Here is a 22588-nt window from a genome sequence, read left to right as displayed (position 1 = left end):
ATATATTCATGTGATTTTCCTTTTCTTTCGGTTGTTCATATCGGGAATTGCATTGATTGACTTTTTTTTTTTTTTTTTTTTTGGTGAGACAGGGTTTCACTCTGTTGCCCCAGCTGGAGTGCAGTGGCAACTGCAGCCCCAACTTCCCAGGCTCAGGTGATCTTCCCACCTCAGTCCCACCTATACCTGGGACTACAGGGTCATGACACCATGCTGGGATAATTTTCATATTTTGCGTAGAGATGGGGTTGTGTCATGTTGCCCAGGCTGGTCTCAAACTTCTGGGCTCAAAGGATTCACTGGACTCGGCCTCCCAACGTGCTGGGATTATAGGCATGAGGCACCACGCCTGGGTTGATTGATTTTATAATTTTGATTTTGCATCGCTGGAAAAACCTCCACTGTGTTGTGGTGTATAATTATTTTTCTATACTGCTGAATTCTGTTTGGCAATACATTGTTAAAGATTCCTGCTTCTTCACCTTGTTACAGCCTGGAAAAGGCGGGAGTCTAGGATTTCTACTCAGCCTCTGTCCATGTAGGAGTGAGTGGGGCCAGGGTTTCTCCTGTGGTGTTTGGCTGAAGTAGAGCCATTACTGCCTAAAAGGTTTTTTTGTCTTTCTAGGCTTCTCATTTCCTGGTCCTTGACTAGAGAGAGCAGGGTTCGTTGAGACTTTTCTGTCTGTGCCTATTGTCATTTTTGGGTTACTGGCTTCTTCAGCTCCAAGTTTGGGACAAATAAACAACAGAAAGAAAGCCCAGGGAACTCAGCATCATGTCGTTCCTTGGGTTCTCATCTGTCTTCTTCTCTCAACCTCTTGGAGTTTCTTATGTTGGAAAATATATAAAGTCCAGGATTTTTTGTTGTGCTTAGCAGGAGAAATGGAATACTGATGTCTACTCTATCTTCCTAAAAGCAGGAGGATTCTTTTTTTTTTTTTTTTAGTAGATTTTTGGTCAATATCAGATGCCTGTTGATGGTAATGAGTGTGGAGGATTGATCAATACCTTGACTATCAGCCCATTGTTGAGTGGCTTCTGTGATAAAAAGTGCAGCATTGTGAGATTACAAATGCTTCAGAAAGGCGAACACACGACACGTTACTTTCAAGGGCTACATTCAAAGGTTGCTCCTTTGTGGGTTTCCTTGACTGCCAGAAGGATTGGAGTGTTGTGGTTCCACTCATGTAGTGCCACTTTATTTGGTGAGCAGGCTCCTGCATTTTGGGGGTCTTACAGAGTTACGATAACATTGCAGTCAGATCCATTGAAATTGAGGTGTCTGACTATCCAATTGTGGCAGACACACTTGTAGGTGGCCCCTGTGATCTCTACCTCCTGACTTTTCAGAACTGTGGATGGCCATTGGGAGCCTAAGAGCCATCTTTTGGAGCCAAGGGCAGCCTCTAGCTCACATCTAGAAAGAAACTGGGGAGTCAGTCCTAGAGCTGCAAAGAAATGAATTCTGTCAATGACCTGAGAAAGTTTGGAAACGATTCTTCCCCAGTAGAGACTGCAGATGACAATGCAGCCCGGCTGACACTTTGATTGCATGCTTATGAGAGCATAAGCAGAGGATCTAGTTAGGCCATGCCTGGACTTCTAACCTTCAGAAACTGTGCAGTGATATACATGTGTTGTGCAAAGCACTAAGTGTGTGGTAATTTGTTGCACAGCAATAGATTAAAAATACACCAACAAACAAGACATTATCATTGTAGTGAAAGCTTTAGACACTCATAATAAATTCTGACCCCTGCAGGGATGGCAAATTGCAGATGAGTTTATATACCATGATAGAGTACTGCAAACATATATTTGGAGAAATCTGTGGCATGCTGGGATAGGTGCTGGGTCTTGGAGATTATTTTAATATCTACTTTATAAGGTAGTTGTAAGAATTAAATGTGATAATGCAGGTAAAAGCTGTTTAATGCAGGGTCTGGCGCCTTCCCTGGCATGCAGCCCAGTGAGTGTGGCTCTTGCCAACTTAATATTTCAACGAGGTCACGTTTCTGTCAATATGCACAAATTATAATGGCAATTGATTTGCAGATCTCTTCTTTCCTCCTCTCCTCCTGACCTACTAATCAAAAAACTGGTTAACTCTCCAACTAACTTTCCCAAGTTGAAAGCAACGTTTGGCGCAGTCCTTTCTCAATTCTCACATAACAAAGCAGCATTTCTCGGTTCCCTACAACGACCATCACTCAACACAAAAAACCAAGCAGGTCTGCCGAACCACTCTCATACCCAGCCCTGGTCATGTCCGCAGGAACAACTTCAATTCTGGTTAGTAAGGACTTCAGTGAAGCGTTCATTAAGGTTTTCCCTCCACCGAAAGAAAGAATACCGTCCCCAGGGTATTGGGCCCTATTATTTGCTCCCTGGAGAAAGTGACGGGAGAGGAATCCCAAGGCGTGGCCTGAACGCCCTTTGGGGGCGTGGGCAGCCCGGAGCCCCAGCCGCTTCCACTCCAAGCACCAGGCGCGTCTTATTTACAGCCCCCAAATGGCTACAAATCATCCGCCTTGTTTTCAGCCCCCAAACGGCTACAAATCATCCTGTTTAAACAAAGCGGTCTGTCTAAAAGGAGGGGCGTAACAGGTTCGGGGCAGGGGAAAGACCTGGGAGTAGGCAACCTCCCTCTCGGCCCCGAGCCGTCCCGGGCGTGCAGCCGCCGAGTGCCACATCAGCGACGGCGCTGCACTTCCACGTTCCCTTAGGATGCAACCAGCGGGCCTGCGGGAGGGGCGCGCCCGAGGCCCTCAGGAGTGGCGGGTCGCCCGGCCAATCCGCGGCAAGTGAGGAGCCGCGGCCACCAATGAGCTGGGGCTTATGCCAGCCGCGGCCGCCGAGGCTCGTGCCCCGCGGGCGGAACAGATGAAGCACATCTGGACAGCTGTGCTGAGAAGCTGTGCGGCCCCCTTGCGGGCCGACGTCAGCCGAGCACGTCCCCCACGTCCTCTCCTTCTCGCCACTTATTATTTATTCGTTTTCCCAAAGAAGCAACCCAAGTTTAAAACTTTTTCCATCCCTAATGCGAGACGTGGCCAGATCCCATCCAACACACGGTTCAATTTTCATGGGGCTCTGGGATCAAAAGAACAGAAACAGCAACAACAAAAGCCTAGCCGCTGTCTGACTTTAAACTGGCAAAGTGGGAAAAATAAAGCGTTGAGTAAACAGACCAAGTTGGGTAAGTTTTGGATACGTGCTGGATATCATATTTCTCTTACTGTGATCTCTATCCTGTGTCTTTTGCTGTTCTCACCAGCTTTCTCTTTATCAAGGGGAGAAAAGTAACACTTGCTCTGACAAACTGGACCCTTCTCTCCCTTCTCTTCCGTTTCACTAACATTCTAATTTAATTTTTTTGGTTTGCTATTCATTTTTTTTGTGTGTGTGTGCGTTAGTTTTAAATATACTGGGAACAGAAATTTGATTGATATCCTGTTGTAAACCTCTAACTCCAAAATTTAATCTATTGATAAATTTATTTCTCTATTTTCTTTCTGTGAAAATACTGTGGACATTTGTAAAGCCAAAATAGTTTTCTATCCCTGACTCTGGGACTGTTTTGATGGGAGATTGAGAAAATCATCTGATCTATTCAGAATTAACACGTTTGCTTCTGTTAATAGGGTGTTTAATATAAATTATGTAAAACCTGGATTATGCAAGTAGTTGCTGGATTTTTCACTTAAATCTGGAGGTAGTTGCAAGTCAAATATGTGTATTTTCCGTATTCTCCCATCCATAGTGGGATACCTGAATTCCTTTATAAAAGTTAAAAAACAAACAAACATGTGACAGACCACCTGTGTGTTCATAAACTTATAATCGTATATATGTTATATAGTATATATACACACTATATAGTATAGTATATATACTACATTTATACTATGTATGCGATATAGTATATATACTGTATATATGCTACTTTTTTTGTTGTTGTTATTGTTTGTTTTTGAGACAGAGTCTTGCTCTTGTCGCCAAGGCTGGAGTGCAATGGCGCGATCTCGGCTCACTGGAACCTCTGCCTCCCGGGTTCAAGCGATTCTCCTGACTCAGCCTCCCAAATAGCTGGGGTTACAGATGCCCGCCACTGTGCCCAGCTAATTTTTGTATTTTTAGTAAAGATGGGGTTTCGCCATGTTGGCCAGGCTGGTCTTGAACTCCTGATCTCAGGTTATGTGCCTGCCTTGGCCTCCCAAAGTGCTGGGATTACAGATGTGAACCACTGTACTCGACCTTATAATTGTATATTAAAACAATAACTCTATCAAAATAATATGCAATTGTTATACGTACATGCTTGCAGATAGCTCTGGTATACATTGCAGGATTTAGAAAGAGAATGATGAAAAATATTGAGTTAGGTGAGTAGCCTGAGACCTACTCCATCTGAAACATCTATAATCCCCTCTGTTTAAGCAATGTTTTGGATTTGAGACTTTTGTCTTATGTTATTTACTGTCACGGGAGAGCTGGATAGAATGGATCTTTAATTTTTGGCTCAGAAAGCAGTAGATGGGAATTTAGTACGATAATTAAAAGTTGCAGGCTGGGTGAGGTGGCTCATGCCTGTAATCCCAGCACTTTGGAAGGCCAAGGCAGGTTGATCATGAGGTCAGGAGATCCAGACCATCCTGGCCAACATGGTGAAACACTGTCTCTGCTAAAAATACAAAAATTAGCTGGGTGTGGTGGTGCATGCCTGTAGTCCCAGCAACTCAGGAGGCTGAGGCAAGAGAATCACTTGAACCCAAGAGGCAGAGATTGCAGTGAGCCAAGATCACGCCACTGCACTCCAGCCATCTCCAGCTCTGGTGACAGAGTGAGACTCCGTCTCAAAAAAAATAAAAAACAAAAAACAAAAAAAAACAAATCTGAGTGTGTTTTTGATTCAGAAAGGCAATGCATACAAAGTGGATGGAACAGCTCAAATGATTTGCAGGGAAGCAGGCTTAGAAGGAACAGGGTTGCAGAGAAGCAATGTAAAGAGCCAGCCGGCCTGGTTCAATTCACAGTCCCACAGTAAGTTACCTAGGGTGAGTTACTCAGCCCCCCTGTGCCTCAGCTTCCTCCTCTGTAACATGGAGAGTTTCCTCTTCTCTGGTGAGTTTCCTTCTCAGTTCCGTCCTCTGTAATGTGCTAATAATAATGGCACCTACATCATGGGGTTGTCTGAGGACTGAGTTAGCATATATTAAATACTTGGAATAGTTCTGGCCCATAGTCCCACAGTATGTCTTTGCTGTTGTACTCACTCTTTGTTACCTTCCTTCCCAGCCTGTGATGTTGCACATCAGTTTCCCCAGCTGCCGTTCTGACTTCTGCTATAGCAACGGGTATTAACTGAGTGCTGACCACTTGCTAGTCAGCATTGTATGAGGCTATAAGGAGAGTCTTGAATGAGGAGTGAGGTAGAATTGATCTTAGGAAGATCTAGAAGGTTCTGGAAGTGCAGGGGATAGGAAAAGGCCATCTGTTGTAAGATGGCTTCACGGAAGGACTTGTGTTTCTGGGAATGGGTTTTGACAAACAGTTTTGGTTTGGGAATGGGAGGAAGGGAAGGGATTATAGAGGAGCAGGAACATTTTAGGAGGAAGGAGACCCTTTGCAGGGGCAAAGGCACTATGACTGGAAAGTGAGGAGCTATCCTGTGGATGTTGGGACATTGGGATAATCTGTGGGAGGTTAGTTGGAGGAAAGTTTGGAAAGGTGGGAGAGGTGGGAAGGGATGGCGTGAATTACCTGATAAGGACAGAGAGGCTTGGGAGGTAGATTGGTGGGGAGATGGCAAGCCGAACTGTCAGCAGTTACATAGAAGAGATGTTTCTGGAATAATCCATCTCTGGGGTCCCGTCTCCTCTCTTGCCCAGCATTCCGTTCCCATCTGCTCCACTGCATCCATCCAGGTCCTGCAGGTTGGGCGGGCAGGGTTGGGCAGTGAGTCTGGGCCCTACGTTTTGGACTCATTCCATGGTGGCTGTCTTGGAGCTCCGCTTAAGTGGTCTGGTGCTCAGGGCAGTTACCCAGGCTGCTTTTTGTTAACAGGCCATGCCCTAAAGTCTTTGACATGGATGTGGTTGTTGGAACCCTCCCCATCCACATACACACCCATAGTGTGTGCCGAGTAGCTCTTTCTCATCCTGCTGATAGAATCATCTACTCATATTTTAACACATATAACTTCATAATTTACCACTATTGAAGTAGATAAAAACTGTAATATGCACCTAAGTGAAGGATCAGCTTGGAGTTCCCTTGCTTTCTCTTCCCTGAGAGCATTGTTCTGTGGTAGAGAGGTATGCCTGGCGCTGCTGTTGACCACCAGTGTGACCTCAGGCAAGACATTGAACCCTTGTGGTCCTCCTTGCCATCATCTGTGAAATGATCTCTAAAGGCCCTTTTTCTCTCGGTTGATCATTTATTCTTCTCCCCTGATCCCTGGAACAGTCCATTATTCACATATGGCTATTTCACACATCTATGACTAATATTTTCTGATCACTTAATACATGGTGGACGTTCCAATAATGGTCATGTCCTCCTCACAGTCTCCTGTGAGGGTTGGTACCTATTTGTATCCTGTTTTTCTAGTTGGGGAGACAGGAGCAAAGGAAGTTTAAGAAATTTGCCCAAGATTACATAGTGAACAAGTGGCAGGTGTAGACCCAGTCTAACTTTGGAGCCCAAATCTTAACCAATGGGCTATACTACCTTAGGTATAATACAGCTATGACTGCTCTTCTTGTTTGTGGTGGTGATAGTTCAGAAGTACATGGTAGGAAGATCATTGGAGAAAGGGCATATTTGGAGATACTTAGTTGATAAAATTTGCCTGGTGGGGCCAGAATATCAGCATGAATCTTGTCTATGAAATGTGCTCCACATGGAAACAGGAGACATTTGGATCTCATTGCAGACATGCACTCTGTCTTTTCACCTTGTTTGAACAAAACCCACATAGCACCTGGTTGTATAGTAGTCACTCAGTACATGTCAGTTGAATAACTGTCCCCTTTGAAAAAGGAAGTTGTGACCGCACTATTTTTATTTAAAAAAATAAATAGAGAAACTATGCAGTCTCTCAAGACTCATGGGAACATGAGGCAGACGCCAGGTAAACATTCTACTCCTGCTTTTGGGGCCTCCCCCTTTCTCTTTTTATTTCTGGAGATGCTGTGGTTTTGAGCTAAGAACTTCTCATGGTGAATATCAATGAAGGGCTATTTTAGGTGTATAGTTATTAATCATACCCATTCTGGATTTGGCATCTATCTTTTTGGGAATTCATTCCTCAAATATTTTGTGTATTGAATCAACTTTAAAATATTCTAAAAATGTTTTAGTTTGCTCTTTATCTAAGGTAGCTGCTCTTTTCAGTATGGCATAGTGACTAAGCACACAGGCTTTGAAGTCAGACTGTGAGGGTTTGAATTCCAGATCTGATTCTTACCAATGTGGCCTCGGGCAAGTCACTTTCCTCTAGACGGTTTTATTACCTGTAAAATGGGGATACGCGTACGCATTACATGAGAAAATCCATGGAGAGCATTCAGTATATTGTCTGGCTCACAGTAAAGCCTGTACATGTAAGCGATTCTTTTTTTATGGTGGTAAAATATTTAATAACATAAAATTTACCATCTTAACCATTTTTAAGTGTACAGTTCAATGGCATTAAGTACATTCACATTGTTGTTTAACTCTCACCACCATCCATCTCCAGACATTTTTCATCTTCCCAAACTGAAACTTCATACTTATTAAACAATAAATCTCTGTACCCCTTACTTTATCAGCCTCTGGAACCAATATTCTACTTTCTATTTTTATGAATTTGACTATTCTAGGTACCTCATATAAGTGGAATTATATCATATTTATTCTTTTATGTTTAGCTTATTTCATTTAGCAAAATGTCTTCAAGTATCATCCATGTTGTCGTATGTGCCAGAATATCCTTCCTTTTTAAGGTGGAATAATACTTCATTGTATGTATATACCATCTTGTGTTTATCCATTTATTCGTTGGTAGAGGGACTTAGGTTGTTTTCACCTGTGACGGTTAATTATGCATCAACTTGTCTACGCCACAGTACTGAGCTATTTGGCCAAACATTATTCTAAATGTTTCTTTGAAGGTATTTTTTTAGATGATGATATGGTTTGGCTTTGTGTCCCCACCCAAATCTCATCTTGAATTGTAATCCCCATAATCCCCACTTGGAGAGGGAGAGACCTGGTGGGAGGTGATTGGGTCATGGGGAGGGTTTCCCCCATGCTGTTCTCGTGATACTGAATGAGTTCTCATGAGATCTGATGGTTTTATAAGGGGATCTTCCCCTCTTGCTTTCTCGGTTTCCTGCCACCATGCGAAGAAGGTCCTTGCTTCCCCTTTGCCTTCTGCCATGATTGTAAGTTTCCTGAGGCCTCCCCAGCCATGTGGAATTGTAAGTCAATTAAACCTCTTTCTTTTATGAATTACCCAGTCTCCGGTATTTCTTTATAGCAGTGTGAAAATGGACTAATACAGATGAGGTTAACATTTAAATTAGTAGACTTTGAACATGGCCGCCATAATGTTGGTAGGCTTCATCTGATCAATTGAAGGCCTCAAATGAAAAAGACTGAATTCCACTCAAGAAGAGAGAATTCTGCCTCCAGACTGCCTTTGAACTTGAGACTACAGCAAGTCTTCCCTGCACCTTCAGTCTGCTAGCCTACCCTGCAGGTTTTGGACTTGCTAGCCTCCACAACTGTGTGACCCAATTCTCAAAATAAATCTTTCTGTGTATGTGTGTTTTTGTGTGTGTGTACGTCCTGTTGGTTTTGTTTCTCTGGAGAACCCAGGCCCCTAATTAATACACCATCTTTTGGCAGAACCCAGGCCCGTAATTAATACACCATCTTTTGGCTACTGGGAATAATGCTGCTATAAACATTGGTGTACAAATATCTATTTAAGTTCATGCTTTCAATTATTTTGGGTATACAACCAGAAGTGGAATTGTTGGATCATATGGTAATTATATTTTTAATATTCTGAAGAACCATCCTACTGTTTTTTCACAGTAGCTGCACCATTTTATTTTACATTCCCACAGCAATACACAAGGGTCCCAATTTCTCCACATTCTTACCAACACTTGTTATTTTCTGTATTTAATTTAAAAAATGATAGACATCGCCGGGCGCGGTGGCTCAAGCCTGTAATCCCAGCACTTTGGGAGGCCGAGACGGGCGGATCACGAGGTCAGGAGATCGAGACCATTCTGACTAACACGGTGAAACCTCGTCTCTACTAAAAAATACAAAAAACTAGCCGGGCGAGGTGGTGGGCGCCTGTAGTTCCGGCTACTCGGGAGGCTGAGGCAGGAGAATGGCGTAAACCCGGGAGGAGGAGCTTGCAGTGAGCTGAGATCTGGCTACTGCACCCCAGCCTTGGCGACAGAGCCAGACTCCGTCTCAAAAAAAAAAAAAAAAAAAAAAAAAAAGATAGACATCCTAATGTGTGTGAAGCATCTTGTGGTTTTGATTTGCATTTCTCTAATGATTAGTGATGTTGAAGATAATTTCATGTGCTTATTGGCCATTTGTAAACCTTTTGCCCATTTTAAAATTAGGGACTTGTGTGTGTGTGTGTTGTAGGAGTTCTTTATATATTCTGGATATTAATTCTCTATCAGATATATTATTTGTGGATATTTTCTTGCATTCTTTGGGTTACCTTTCCACTGAGTTGGTAGTGTCTTTTGAGCATAACAGTTTAAAATGTTGATGGTCTAATTTCTTTATTTTTTTCTCTTTTGCCTGCACTTTTGGTGTCATATCTAAGATACGATTGCTAAATTCAATGTCCTGAAGCTTTTTCCATATGTCTTCTTCTGAGAATTTTATAGTTTTAGCTCATATGTATAAGTCTTTGTTCCATTTTGAGTTAATATTGTAACTGGCCTAAGGTAGTAAGTGTTCACCTTCATTCTTTTGCATGTGGATAGTTAAGCAATTCATTAATAATTTTTATCAACCATTATAATGTTTGTCTCTATGTAGATACCATTAGCATAGACATAGTATAAAAATATTAATTCATTCTTGACATCATTTTTCTAATTATGTCTAAAGTACTGATTTTTTCTTATAGAATTACTCAAAAATTCTGTACTTGGATCAGGTGCAGTGGCTCACGCTTGTAATCCCAGCACTTTGGGAGGCTGAGGTGGGTGGATCACTTGAGGCCAGGAGTTCGAGACCAGCCTAAGCAACATAGTGAAACCCCATCTCTAGTAAAAACACAAAAATTAACTGGATGTGGTGGCATGTGCCCATAATCCCAGCTACTTAGGATCTGAGGCAGGAGAATCGTTTGAGCCTGGGAGGCAGAGGCTGCAGTGAGCCGAGATTACGCCACTGCCACTCCAGCCTGGGTAGTGGAATGAGACAAACAAACAAACAAACAAACCCCTACACTTTGTAGCTTTTAGTATTTCCAATGAAGAAAAAGTATTCTTGTGGTCAAATGGCATTGGTGGCTGATAGCTATTTTTTTTTTTAACTATTTTTACCTTTTTGTGGTGTTTAGAATTTAAAAAGCAACATCCCCATGCTGAAAAAAAATTGAAATAGATTGTACAGAGTCAAAAGTAATTGTTCCCCTTCTATTTACATATTTTCTTCCCTTCCACTACTCTCCCCACATTTAACCTTTATTAATAGTCTGGTCTACATTTTTCTAGACCTTCCCCAAGAGTCCATTCACAGATATAGATCTAAACATAAATATTATTTTAAAATATACATGGGACCATATTTTATACATTGTTCTGACCTTGTTTTTAAAAAAGTCTCAGCAGTAAAAAATACACACATCTCAATCTGTCCTCTGAGACCCAGAGATCTCATGAACATACTGTATCCTGGAGAACAGACAATGGCACTCAAGTGAAAGAATGTTCCTTTTCTGTAAGACGTAACAGTGGTATTGGGTTTCATTTGTTGAACAGGTCTGTTTGCACTGTTCCCTCTCTCTTGGCTCCTCTCTGTGAGCCATCAGATAGACTGTTGGCTGGATGACTTTCAATGCCCTTGCCAAGGACTCTCACATTTGGCTGTCTCAGTGAAAGCTTGGAAGACAACAAATCCTTTCCCACATCCACCCATCACCACTTCTGAGCAGCTTGGGCCCCTCTGGTGCCATCAACAATCCTGAAGTGGCAACAGATCCAGAGGCAAATGCCTCCTTCCTTCCTGCTGTTTTGTGCAAAGATTGCTATACTCTGTGGCTTAGTTTATTTCTCCTTCAAGAGAAATTAAAAAAAAGGGACCAGCAAGATGGTGCTTTCCATGGCAAGGAAGCGGGTGGTACGCCTGCACCTTTCTCCAGAATTCCTGAAATACCACAGACTTAAAAACACATACACAATATTTTATTAAATTCTTTTTAGTGGATGAGAAAATAGATTTTTAAAAAATATGATATGCTTAAGGAAATTGATGTTTAGAAAGGTAAACTGTGCTACTTGTAAAATTCCACAGGCTTAAAAACACCTACACAATATTTTATTACATTCTTTTTAGTAGATGAGAAAATTGATTTTTAAAAAACATGATATGCTTAAGGAAATTGATGTTTAGAAAGGTAAACTGTACTACTTGTATAGCAAGCAAAGAATATGAAAATTTCCCTGATTTTAGTTCTCTTTTCACTGAACATTCCCATTGCCTCCAAAAGACAGCACGTTGCCCTTGAGAATTCTACAGACTAGTCCTGTGGTACTTAACCAATGTGCAGCTGAATTGCCTGTGGAATATTTAAAACATACACCCATGCTTGTCCTGTCCCTGGAGATCCTCTCTCAGAAGGTGTGGAGTGAGGCCAAGGCATCTATGAAAAGCTCCCCAGAGATCTGATGGTTGGCCTGGGTTGAGAACCATGGATCTAGTGGGAGGAGTTTCCCAGCTAAAGTTCCAAACCCTCACAGGTGGGCTGGTGTCCTTCATTCCTGATGACGCTTAGAACTGGCCTCAATCAGTCACAGTTGGAGGAAAGCTCTACCTAAGGTCCTAATTAAAAACAAATAAATTGGATGGAAACTCCTTCTTCTTGGGATGTTTACATAGGTTACTTTTTTATCCTGTTGCCTCATTCCCATGAAAACTCACTTGTCTAACTAAACTGAAAGGTGGAATCTTTCTCACCAATTTTTGTAGAGCTGCTATTAACTTCACTTTTTTGGGAGCCAAACTTCCCTCAGTGCCGCAGTTATTTCGTGGTAGTAACATAGGTGTTTAGGAGACATCTGAATTCCCTCTCAATGACCTGAACGTATAATTAGTCCATTTCCTTACTTGAATCAACAACTAGGGTTGCCAAATAGATCCAATTCTTAGTAGAGACTGTGTCTATCTCGGACCCAGAGTTGACCACTAATTACATTTCAGTAAAAAATATTACTTTTAATTTATCTTAAATTTCACAGAAGAAAAAGAAGCCAAAGTGAAATTTAAGGAATTTCTGAACTTCAGACAAATATCTCTTAAAACAAGACATATTAGTTCCTTAAAGATTCCTCCAAAAAAATACCAAACTGTTGGGATTATTAACTACTTTCACAAAATTCAGAATACATTCTTCATATCCAAATAGGCCTACATTTTATATAACTACCCTCACATTTTATTTTATTTTATTTTATTTATTTATTTATTTATTTATTTATTTATTTATTTATTTTTTGAGACGGAGTCTCACGCTGTTGCCCAGGCTGGAGTGCAGTGGCGCGATCTGGGCTCACTGCAAGCTCCGCCTCCTGGGTTCACGCCATTCTCCTGCCTCAGCCTCCTGAGTAGCTAGGACTACAGGCGCCCGCCACCGCGCCCGGCTAATTTTTTGTATTTTTAGTAGAGACGGGGTTTCACTGTGGTCTCGATCTCCTGACCTTGTGATCCGCCCGCCTCGGCCTCCCAAAGTGCTGGGATTACAGGCTTGAGCCACCGCGCCCGGCCTTGTGTCTGAACTGTTAACACGTATGCCATGTGTAATATTATTTCCAGGAATGAAACAAGGTTATTGGTTGCCCCTTTTCAGAGAATTGGCAAGTGCTGAGGTTTAATGCAGGTGGGCAGAGGCGGAGGTGTCACTGGGTGCTCTAGCCTCCATATCCTGAACTTCCAGCTTCCATTTGTGATTCTGGGAGACTGAAACACTGTCTCTCTGTGCCTGATCCCCTCTTGTTCAAGCATCCAGCACCCTTTCGCTGAATTACTGCAAAGGGCTCTCAAATTACCTGTGGTGAAGGACCAGTTCCCACCCCAGCCCCCGAGTCCACTGTAGCCTTATATTTTTGTAAAAAAAAAAAAAAAAAATCTTGCTTGGATATTGCCACAATGTTAAACTACTTCAAGATATTTAAAAGCCTCTAAACACTTCATCTCAGTTCCTGTCCTTGTAGATGGTAACAGCTTGCAGACTATCTCTGGTCCACAGGCTGTGGTTGGAATAGCACTGCTGCAAGGGTCTCCTGACTTTGACTCCTGCCCTCTGTAACCCATGCACCACAAAGCAGCCAGAGTGGTTCTTGGAAAATACAACTAGAAGTCACATCATTTCCCTGGTTACACCCTCCAGTAGCTTCCTATTGCATTTAAAATAAAATCCAGATATTTACCAACGGCCCAAAAGTCCCTGGATAATCTGACCCTGCCTGTATCCACCTGCTTTCATCTCCTTCCTTGCCCACTGGATATCTCCAACGCTAGTGAAGCATAGGTAGGTTTGGGTAAAAGTTGGTTCAAATAGGGAACACAGAATAATCTGGGATGTGAGATACACTCTGTTTTGTCCTTTCCTCTACTGGATCAAGCATGGACGAGTGCTTCTATCACTTTCTCTCCAGCAGCGAGAGCCATGCCACTAGTTTCTGAATGAACAAGATGATCAAAACCAAGTCTCAGAAAAGATTTGTGCACAATTGTGCTTATGTAGTGTAGCCTGTTGCCTCTCTGGTGGACTCAGCCTGAAGATGCCTGTATTCTGTTGAAATCTCATACCTGCTTTTTAGACTCTTTGTTTCCTCCCCCAGAAAATGGGTCTGTGGTGAGTCAAGATGACGGAGGGGTCATTCCAAATGCTCCTGGGATTGGAGAACAAAAGGTTGACCGTGTGATTGTTGTTACTATTGTGAACTCATTGCTGGGGAGCATGGCTACTATTGCTGTATTGGTTATTTAATGACTGAGGGGGAAACACACATCTTGGTTTAACAATTTCCTGGTTGGTTTAGTGCTTGCTGCCCAGAAAGCCTCTTGTGTGGAGGCAGCCAGGAGAGGCACCCATCTCACCATGTGCTGTCCCATGGCAATGAATGAGAAGGAAGCAGCTACATGGAAAATAGTTCATTTAGCAACAGAGAGCCGTGGTTTCTAGGAAACTGACTTCCCAGCGTTCTCCCTAACATCCCCCCAACTCCCAGTGACTTTTTAGTCCATTGCCTATTCCAGTGATTTTTGGACTTTCAGAAGAAGATTTCATTGTCTTTTGCTAATTAATTGCCATGGCAACGGCAACGATTCTCACATTTTAGTGGCAGGAAATTTATATTTAATAGATCTGAGAGTGTGATGTAGCAAAGTGCGTCTTTGCCACGCGTCCCAGGTGATTCTGACAGCTGGTCCAAGGACCTTACTTTGAAAAACACTGGTTTTAGGAGTGTCTGTTCTGTGTAATGATACTGGTATTGAGTGCAAAGTGTTTTAAAGAAGTTCTGTTTCTGCCCAAGGTGGAGTAACAGGGCCAGATTTACCCTTTTGCCTGACGCAACCAAAAATGTCAGATAAAATACATGAAATAATGATTTTCGAAACACCAGTCATCAGGTGATGAAGAGCAGTGATCTCTAAGAAATAGGAGACACAAAGGTGTATGCTCAGGCTGCTCCAGCTTACTGAGTGGAGAGAATTTCCAGGCTGAGACGCAGGGAAAGGAAGGCATGTGCAATTCAGACTCCTGATTTGAGGAGAAGGTGTGAAGATGCTGGGGAAGCCAAGGCTGTTAGAGTTCGTAGAACAGAGTACCAGGAACGAGAGAGATGCATGGAGAGAGAGGACCCCAATAACTGCAGAGGGGCCCTCAAGGATTCAGCATTGTACTGATCAGCACCTGCATGTGGGGAAACTACCGGGGACTGGGGGCCAAGCTTGTTGGGGCAAGAGAACAGAGCCTGGCTCTCACCAAAGGCTGGGAATATTGCCTGTTCCTTCCAGTCAGACTGGAAAATCCATAATTCACAGAGTACTGGTAGAACAGTCAGGAGAGCCCTGCCTCAGTAGTGGAGAATAATTAGCAGTCTAGAGCACTGTTCCATATTTGCCTAATAAATCATGAAAAAGCAATTCGCAAAAGTATTAAACTGCATCTAAGTTACTTAGGCTCATTCTAGAACAGAGTTCAAGAATATTTATGGGAATATTTACTGGGTATACACCCAAAGGATTATAAATCATGCTGCTATAAAGACACATGCACATGTATGTTTATTGTGGCACTATTCACAATAGCAAAGACTTGGAACCAACCCAAATGCCCATGAATGATAGACTGGATTAAGAAAATGTGGCACATATACACCATGGAATACTATGCGGCCATAAAAAAAGGATGAGTTCATGTCCTTTGTAGGGACGTAGTTGCAGCTGGAAACCATCATTCTCAGCAAACTATCGCAAGAACAGAAAACCAAACACCACATCTTCTCACTCATAGGTGGGAATTGAACAAAGAGAGCACTTGGACACAGGGTGGGGAACATCACACACTGGGGCCTGTTGTGGGGTCGGGGGAGGAGGGAGGGATAGTATTAGGAGATATACCTAATGTAAATGACAAGTTAATGGGTGCAGCACACCAACATGGCACATGTATACATATGTAACAAACCTGCAAGTTGTGCACATGTACCCTGGAACATAAAGTATAATAAACAAAAAAACAAACAAAAAGATAATTTATGGGAATAAAAAAATATCCAGTGCCAAATAAGGTAAAATTCACAATGTCTGACAACCCAAAATAGTAACATAGTTTAAAATGGAAACATACCACTCTCCCTGATTGTCCTGGAGGTGAACTTCCATGCACATTTTTGTACCCTTAAAGAGCCCAGCAGTTTAAGCTTTCAGTGTAACATTTTATACATAACAAGCTAGAGACTGCCAAACCATGTCTGTGTTGATATTTATCTTGGCTTCTGAGATAGCACTTCCTCTTTCATGTCTATGACTGTTTTAAAAAATATTTTTTCTGTGTTTGATGCCTTCAACCTTGCCATTGGATTATGGTAAGGTGGACTCAGCTGAGATATCGGCCAATTACATTGTGCATCCTAAGGGGTTGGAGTAAGGAGTCGTAGGTAATGGTGGTGGGTGGGTGAGATGGGACAAGTTTTCTGAGGTCAATGTATGACTTAGATTCAAAGCCTTAGAGAGCAGTAAGGACCAAACCAGGCAGGCCAAGATCTTGGACAGGTCTGAGGGGGCTCGCTCAGCCAAGTTCCAGAACCCCCACAGGAACATACGGAGAGTGAAGTGAGTAAAGTCTCATTAGGATTTGGTCAAGGCTAAAGAATCAGAGCTTGTTCATTGGCAGAGGTTGGGGACTGGGTCAGAGAGGAGTGTTCTGGGATCATGCATGGAGTTACTGCTCTAGAGGTTCATAATTGAGAGCCACTATTTGAGCCTGGGATGTATATTCTTCCTCTGAGATTTGAAAGGTTTTAAATTTGGTTTCCAGGCCTATTCTCTGATTCCCTCCCATCCCCCAAATTCAGCCTGACACTCTGTCATTAGGATGTCCCTAGTTAGACACTTGGCTGCCAGAACAGACACGTTTTCTTCAGATTGGCTGGTACCTGGACATTCTTTCCCACTCTGCCTATACAGAAATGTGGCTTTTCTGCATACAACTTACAAACCTTTTGGCTGCTGGAAAATGCTAAGTTTCTTAAAATATCATAGCCCAGATGAATTTGTGGGAAAGCTCCTACTTGAAGATGGTGACAAAACTGTTATTTGATAGAAATTTTACCTGCTCTGGGAGATGAGAATGGGACTCAAGGATCAGTCTTTGGGAAGAGTGGAATTGAGTTGGTCTTTTAAAGGAGGGGGGGTCTTAAAATCACGTTTTCACCTAGAAAGCATTTTTAATAAATGTTATTGGAGCTCTTTATTTTCACTCCCAATGGCTATTGTACCATGGATTCCATTACTAGAGTTGGGGTGTAGAGATGAAGAATGGATGCTAGTCATTATTGTCATGACCACCATGATGGTCTGGATGGCCAGAACAATTCACTTACAGTTTTTAATAATGACAAAGACAACAACAACAACACTAGAAAGTAGAAGGAGTAAGTTTATACTTTAGTTTCTTTCAGATCAGTATGGATTAGAGGAGCTTCTGCCCTCTCTGTGTGTTCCAATGAGAGAGAAATAGATACAGAAGAGATTAAGAGAGCATAGGAGGGGGCTTCAAGATGTTTGACTAGAGACACCTGTTATTCACCTCCTCCACAAAGGTGGACCAAAACAGCAACTAGATAAGCATGACATCAAAGAGAGTATTTCAGAGAGAACACAGGAACTCAGTAGGAAAGTGACAGGAAACCTCTCAGGCATGGAAGGAGAGGAAAGCAAAGCAGCTGGCCCAGCTGAGATCGGAGCCAGGAGAGATTCTTCAGTGAAGGAAAAGGGAAGGGAGAGAGCCATGCGTTCCACATTTCCGCAATGGACTACTGCAATCCTGGCTACAGAGTGCCCTTTGGCTCTCACAGACCCTGAGACTAATATAAGAAACTTCCTGGAGCCCACATGATGGCATTGTCTCAGAGAGGGATTTCGCCATGGGTCACACATATAGCCCAAGACTGAAGCAACTGCAGCATGGTGCCCTTTTGAGAGCTCAGGCCCGACAAGACTGCATCTTGCCCTGGAGACCAATAGCCCATGAATCTCCATATCCCTGGAGCCCCACTGACATCCCCTTACATCTACTCAGATAGATGGTTGCAAAATACCAATGACATTCTTCACAGAAATAGAAAAAACAATGCTAAAAATTGTATGGAACCAAAAAAGGACCCAAATAGCCAAATCAATAGTAAGTAAAAAGAACAAAGCTGGAGGCATCTACTACATGGCTTCAAAATATACCACAGACCTATAGTAACCAAAACAACATGGCATTGGTATAAAAACAGACACGTACAGAAGTGGAACAGAACAGAGAATTCAGAAATAAATCCACATATTTATAGTCAACTGATTTTCAACAAAGGCATCAAAAACGTATATTGGGGAAAGGACACCCTGTTCAATAAGTGATGCTGGGAAAACTGGATATTCATGTGCAGAAGAATGAAACTATCTGAATGAATAGACTGCTGTCTCTCACTATATTAAAAAAAAATCAGTTCATAATGGATTAAAAGTTTTAAGACCTGAAACTGTAAAACTATTGGAAGACAACATAGGGGAAACACTTCAGGACATTGGTCTAGGCAATGATATTATGATTAAGACCTCAAAAGCACACACAACAAAAACAAAAATAGAACAAGTGGGGTTATATTAAACTAGAAAGCTTCTGTATAGCAAGGGAATCAACAGAATGAAGAGACAAACTTCGAATGGAAGAAAGTATTTTTCAACTATTCATTCGACAAGGGACTAATATCCAGAATATACAAGGAACTCCATCAACTTAACAGAAAAAAAAAATCCCATCAGATATTTCTCAAAAGATGACATACAAATGGCCAACAGGCATATGAAAAACTGCTGAATATCACTAACCATTAAAGAAATGCAAATCAAAACCACAATGAGATATTATCTCACCCCAGTTAGAATGGCTGTTATGAAAAGGACCAAAAGTAATAAATGCTGGCAAGGATGTGGAGAAAAGAGAACTCTTATACCTCGTTGGTGGGAATGTAAATTAGTAAAGCCATTATGGAAAACAATATGGGGGTTTCTCAAAAAAATAAATGTAGAACTACCATATAGTCCAGAAATTTCACTACTGGATATTTATCCAAAGGGAAATAAATCAGTATATCAAGGGGATACCTGCACCCCCATGTTTATTGCAGCACTGTTCACAATAGCCAAGGTATGGAATGAACGTAAGTGTCTATCAATGAATGAATGGGTAAAGAAAATGTGGTATACAGATATACAATGAAATACTGAGCCACAAAAAGAATGAAATCCTGTCATTTGCAGCAACAGGGATGGAACTTCAGGTCATTATGTTAAGCGAAACATGCCAGGCACAGAAAGACAAATATCACATGTTCTTACTAATATGTGAGAGCTAAAAAAGTTGATGTCAGGAAAGTAGAGAGTAGAATGGTGGTTACCAGAGGCTGGGAACGGTGTGGGAGAAGGATGAAGAGAGGTTGGTTAATGGGTACAAATATACATTCATATAGAAGAGTAAGTTCTAGTGTTTGATAGCACAGTAGGATGACTATCATTAATAACAATACATTATATATTTCAAAATAGCTGGAAGAGAAGGTTTGAAATGCTCCCAGTACAAAGAAATGATAAATGTTTCAAGGGTGATATATATCCCAGACACTCTAACTTGATCGTTACACATTATATGCATGTATTCAAATAGCATATGAGCTCTGTAAATATGTAAAATGATTATGCATCAATAAAGAAAGTTAAAAAGAGAGAGCATAGGTGAGAACTCTCTGCTTTTATCTAATGAGCTCCGGATTGCCTTCCATACTCCTGGACATGATACTAGGAAGTCTCAATCAAGGGCCAGATTATGCCTCCTGGAGAGAAATGCACTGGAAACTGGATATAATCTAATTGATGTTAATTGTGATAAGTGTTGTTGGTTTTACTTTTGGCTTCATGCATAATGACTTATGTTTTGTGGTGGTAATGAGTAAAAGAGGTGGGGTGAGTTGATGAAACTGCTTCTGTGCCCTGATAAGTGACTGTGTTCTGATTGGTTCTCAGATGGGAGTTGATTTTTCTACAGGAAGAGAATTAGCTTACCAATGTGAAACCACTGAAGGCAAAGTCAAGAGAAGTTTACTTTGCCTCCATTGCAGTCTTATTCCCACGTCCTCACTTTTTTCTCTTCCCTTTATTCTCCTTCCTTTTCTCCCCAAACTCATGATTTCCTTTCTGTCAGCAACTCTCTCCAGGTTCTCATTAACACAGAAATTGTAAAGATTCAGAAAAGACTATGATGGGATATTTTTCCTCCTTGTTTCTGTGAATCTTACATTTGGACTGGAAATATAATTTATATACTACCATAGGGGATCCTTCTTCAATTTTTCTGAAATTAATAGAACCCATTTTTTTTTTTTCATAATGTGTTGAAGGAAATAGTTTTTGAAAAGTTGAGAATGGCAAGAGATCAACTGAGAGGAGATTTTTACTTTGAGGGATCCTCTCTCTGGCATGAGATGAGTCCTTGTGAAGTGAAAAGATGGGGGCTATCTTTGGAAACGCACCCATCCCTGCTCCCAGAGAGCTCCGGGCCCACATTTTATGGAGAACAGCATCTGCTCTCACATTGAGCTGGGTTAAGCCTTTGAATTTTCCTTTGCATATATTCTCAATCATTGATAGTGTTGAATCATGAGGCATTTTGCTAGATGTGGGAATAAATTTTTTTTCTTTTTTTTTAAGGCAGAGTTTGCCCTGTCACCCAGGCTGGAGTGCAGTGGCACGATCTGGGATCATTGCAACCTCTGCCTCCTTGGCTGAAGCGATTCTTCTGCCTCAGTCTCGTAAGTAGCTGGGATTACAGGCATGTGCCAACACACCAGACTAATTTTTTGTATTTTTGGTAGAGATGGGGTTTCACCATGTTGGCCAGGCTGGTCTTGAACTCCTGACCTCAGGTGATCTACCCGCCTTGGCCTCCCAAAGTGCTGGGATTATAGGCATGAGCCACACCTGGCCAGGAATGAAATATTCTTAACGAGGAACTTGACAAGGTCTGAAAAAGTAGATTTTCAGGAAAAGCCACAGGCTTGAAGTGTATCATCTTTCCTTCACGGTTTGGCACATCGTTACTTTCCTTTTCCGTGAGTTAGGTAACAAGTGACGTTTAGAAATACCCTCTTTCCCACTGTCTGCATGCCAAAGATCAGCCTTTCATATTTTTCCTTAATTGTCAAAGAAATATTTGAGCATCTAAGCTGATATTCTTTATTACTGTGGGTGTGATTTGGGAAACAATTCTTGGAGGGCAACTCTGAGTCTGTGGTGAATAAAAAAGTGAGGATAAATGTGAGTGAATATTGTGTCTGGTGTTCTCTGTGCAGCTGGAAAAATGATGAGCAAGTTAGCTTGATTAGCTGAGCATCTTCCTCCTATTGAAAGGGCGGTGATGGTCGTGATTGGAAAAAGCTGTTCTTGAGTGGCATCCTTTTAGGAAAGACTGTGGTTTAAACGGGCTTGTCTACGGGCCTCACTTTTGGGCTTACCTCCACCCCCAAGCCATCCACCATCGTTAGCCACGTTCCTGAAATTAATTTATTAGAGGAACTGTTTGATTCAGGAGATAAGTGGGTTTTGCTTAGGTGTGGTTATGGGGTTTAGGAGGGTCTGCTGGTTAGTTCCACCGAGACCCTGAACAGTATGAAGTGGAAGGCTAGTTAAGAAGCAGAAAGAGAAGAAAGGAAGCCAGTCTTCTCAAACATTTTGTTGGAAGTCTGCTGAAAGATTCATTTTGCTCTGTGCCCCACAGATTGCATAGCTGGTTCTGCCTCTATGCTTTCAGGTCGCTCAAGTGTAACAGGAGTGAGAAATGAGAATCAAGGGCCCATTTCATCACTTTCTTCCAAGTCTCTGTATCCACATGTGCACCGTATGAAATTGCTGTCCATACCCTTGTCTTAATTGATTTAATGTTTAATCTCCTTTAACAGAAAGTTTACAGAGGTCTCTTTTCTTCTTCTAGTACAACTTGCAGTCTGTAGTTAAAAGGGTGATTCGGGTCTTGGCGGTATGTGATACTTCTGTCCTTTGAAAAGAAGTCATTTAAAAAATCTTGGTTTACTTTGTTTTATGGTAACAAGACAATACACCTTCTTATTTAATTCATACGTGCACTCTACATTCACTCCAGCAGGGCTTATTTCTTAAGCAGGAGACGAGAAATAGCCTTATTGGTTGGCAGGTGCAAGTGCTGAAACTAGCACTAACGACTGTGAATATTCATTCCTGAGCTGTATTCGTGTTCAGACTCAGGTGAGGGGTGCAGACTGGAGTGTTCGTCTAGTCCCCTTTTGTGGGTTTAGATGAGCGTGAGATGGTTGGCTTGGCAGGTTGGCCCAGGTGAGAGAAGCAAAGTCATCGGTGGCCCTGTTCCCTGTGGGAGGCTTTACTTTTCCATGCTTACACACTGAACATCTAAGCTGGCTGCTCAAATAATCAAGAGGCAGACTTGGTAAAAATGTGAATAAATGAGTGTAGTTACTATATAGCCATTAAAGAAAAATCTGCTAATGGTGACTCAGTAGTGCCTCCC

At 41.9% G+C, this 22588-nt stretch overlaps 1 protein-coding gene across 3 annotated transcripts in view; it reads left to right on the top strand.

Moving 5' to 3' along the window:
• The first annotated feature begins 2863 nt into the window (after window positions 1-2863).
• TMEM45A (transmembrane protein 45A) overlaps window positions 2864-22588 on the top strand; it is a 76666-nt gene continuing 56941 nt past the window's right edge. For 2 of the 3 annotated variants that reach the window (XM_065539266.1, XM_005548297.4), the window contains exon 1: window positions 2864-3199. The gene's annotated coding sequence lies outside the window, so the exon portion shown is untranslated. Of the gene's footprint in view, window positions 3200-20739; window positions 20841-22588 lie in introns of all 3 variants that reach the window. The other variant, XM_065539265.1, reaches the window with a different exon arrangement.

This window comes from Macaca fascicularis, chromosome 2 (genome assembly GCF_037993035.2).
Source record: "Macaca fascicularis isolate 582-1 chromosome 2, T2T-MFA8v1.1".
NCBI classification, from domain to species: Eukaryota; Metazoa; Chordata; class Mammalia; order Primates; family Cercopithecidae; genus Macaca; species Macaca fascicularis.
Note: the sequence above shows the minus strand (reverse complement) of the source record. Positions and strands in the feature narration are given on the sequence as shown.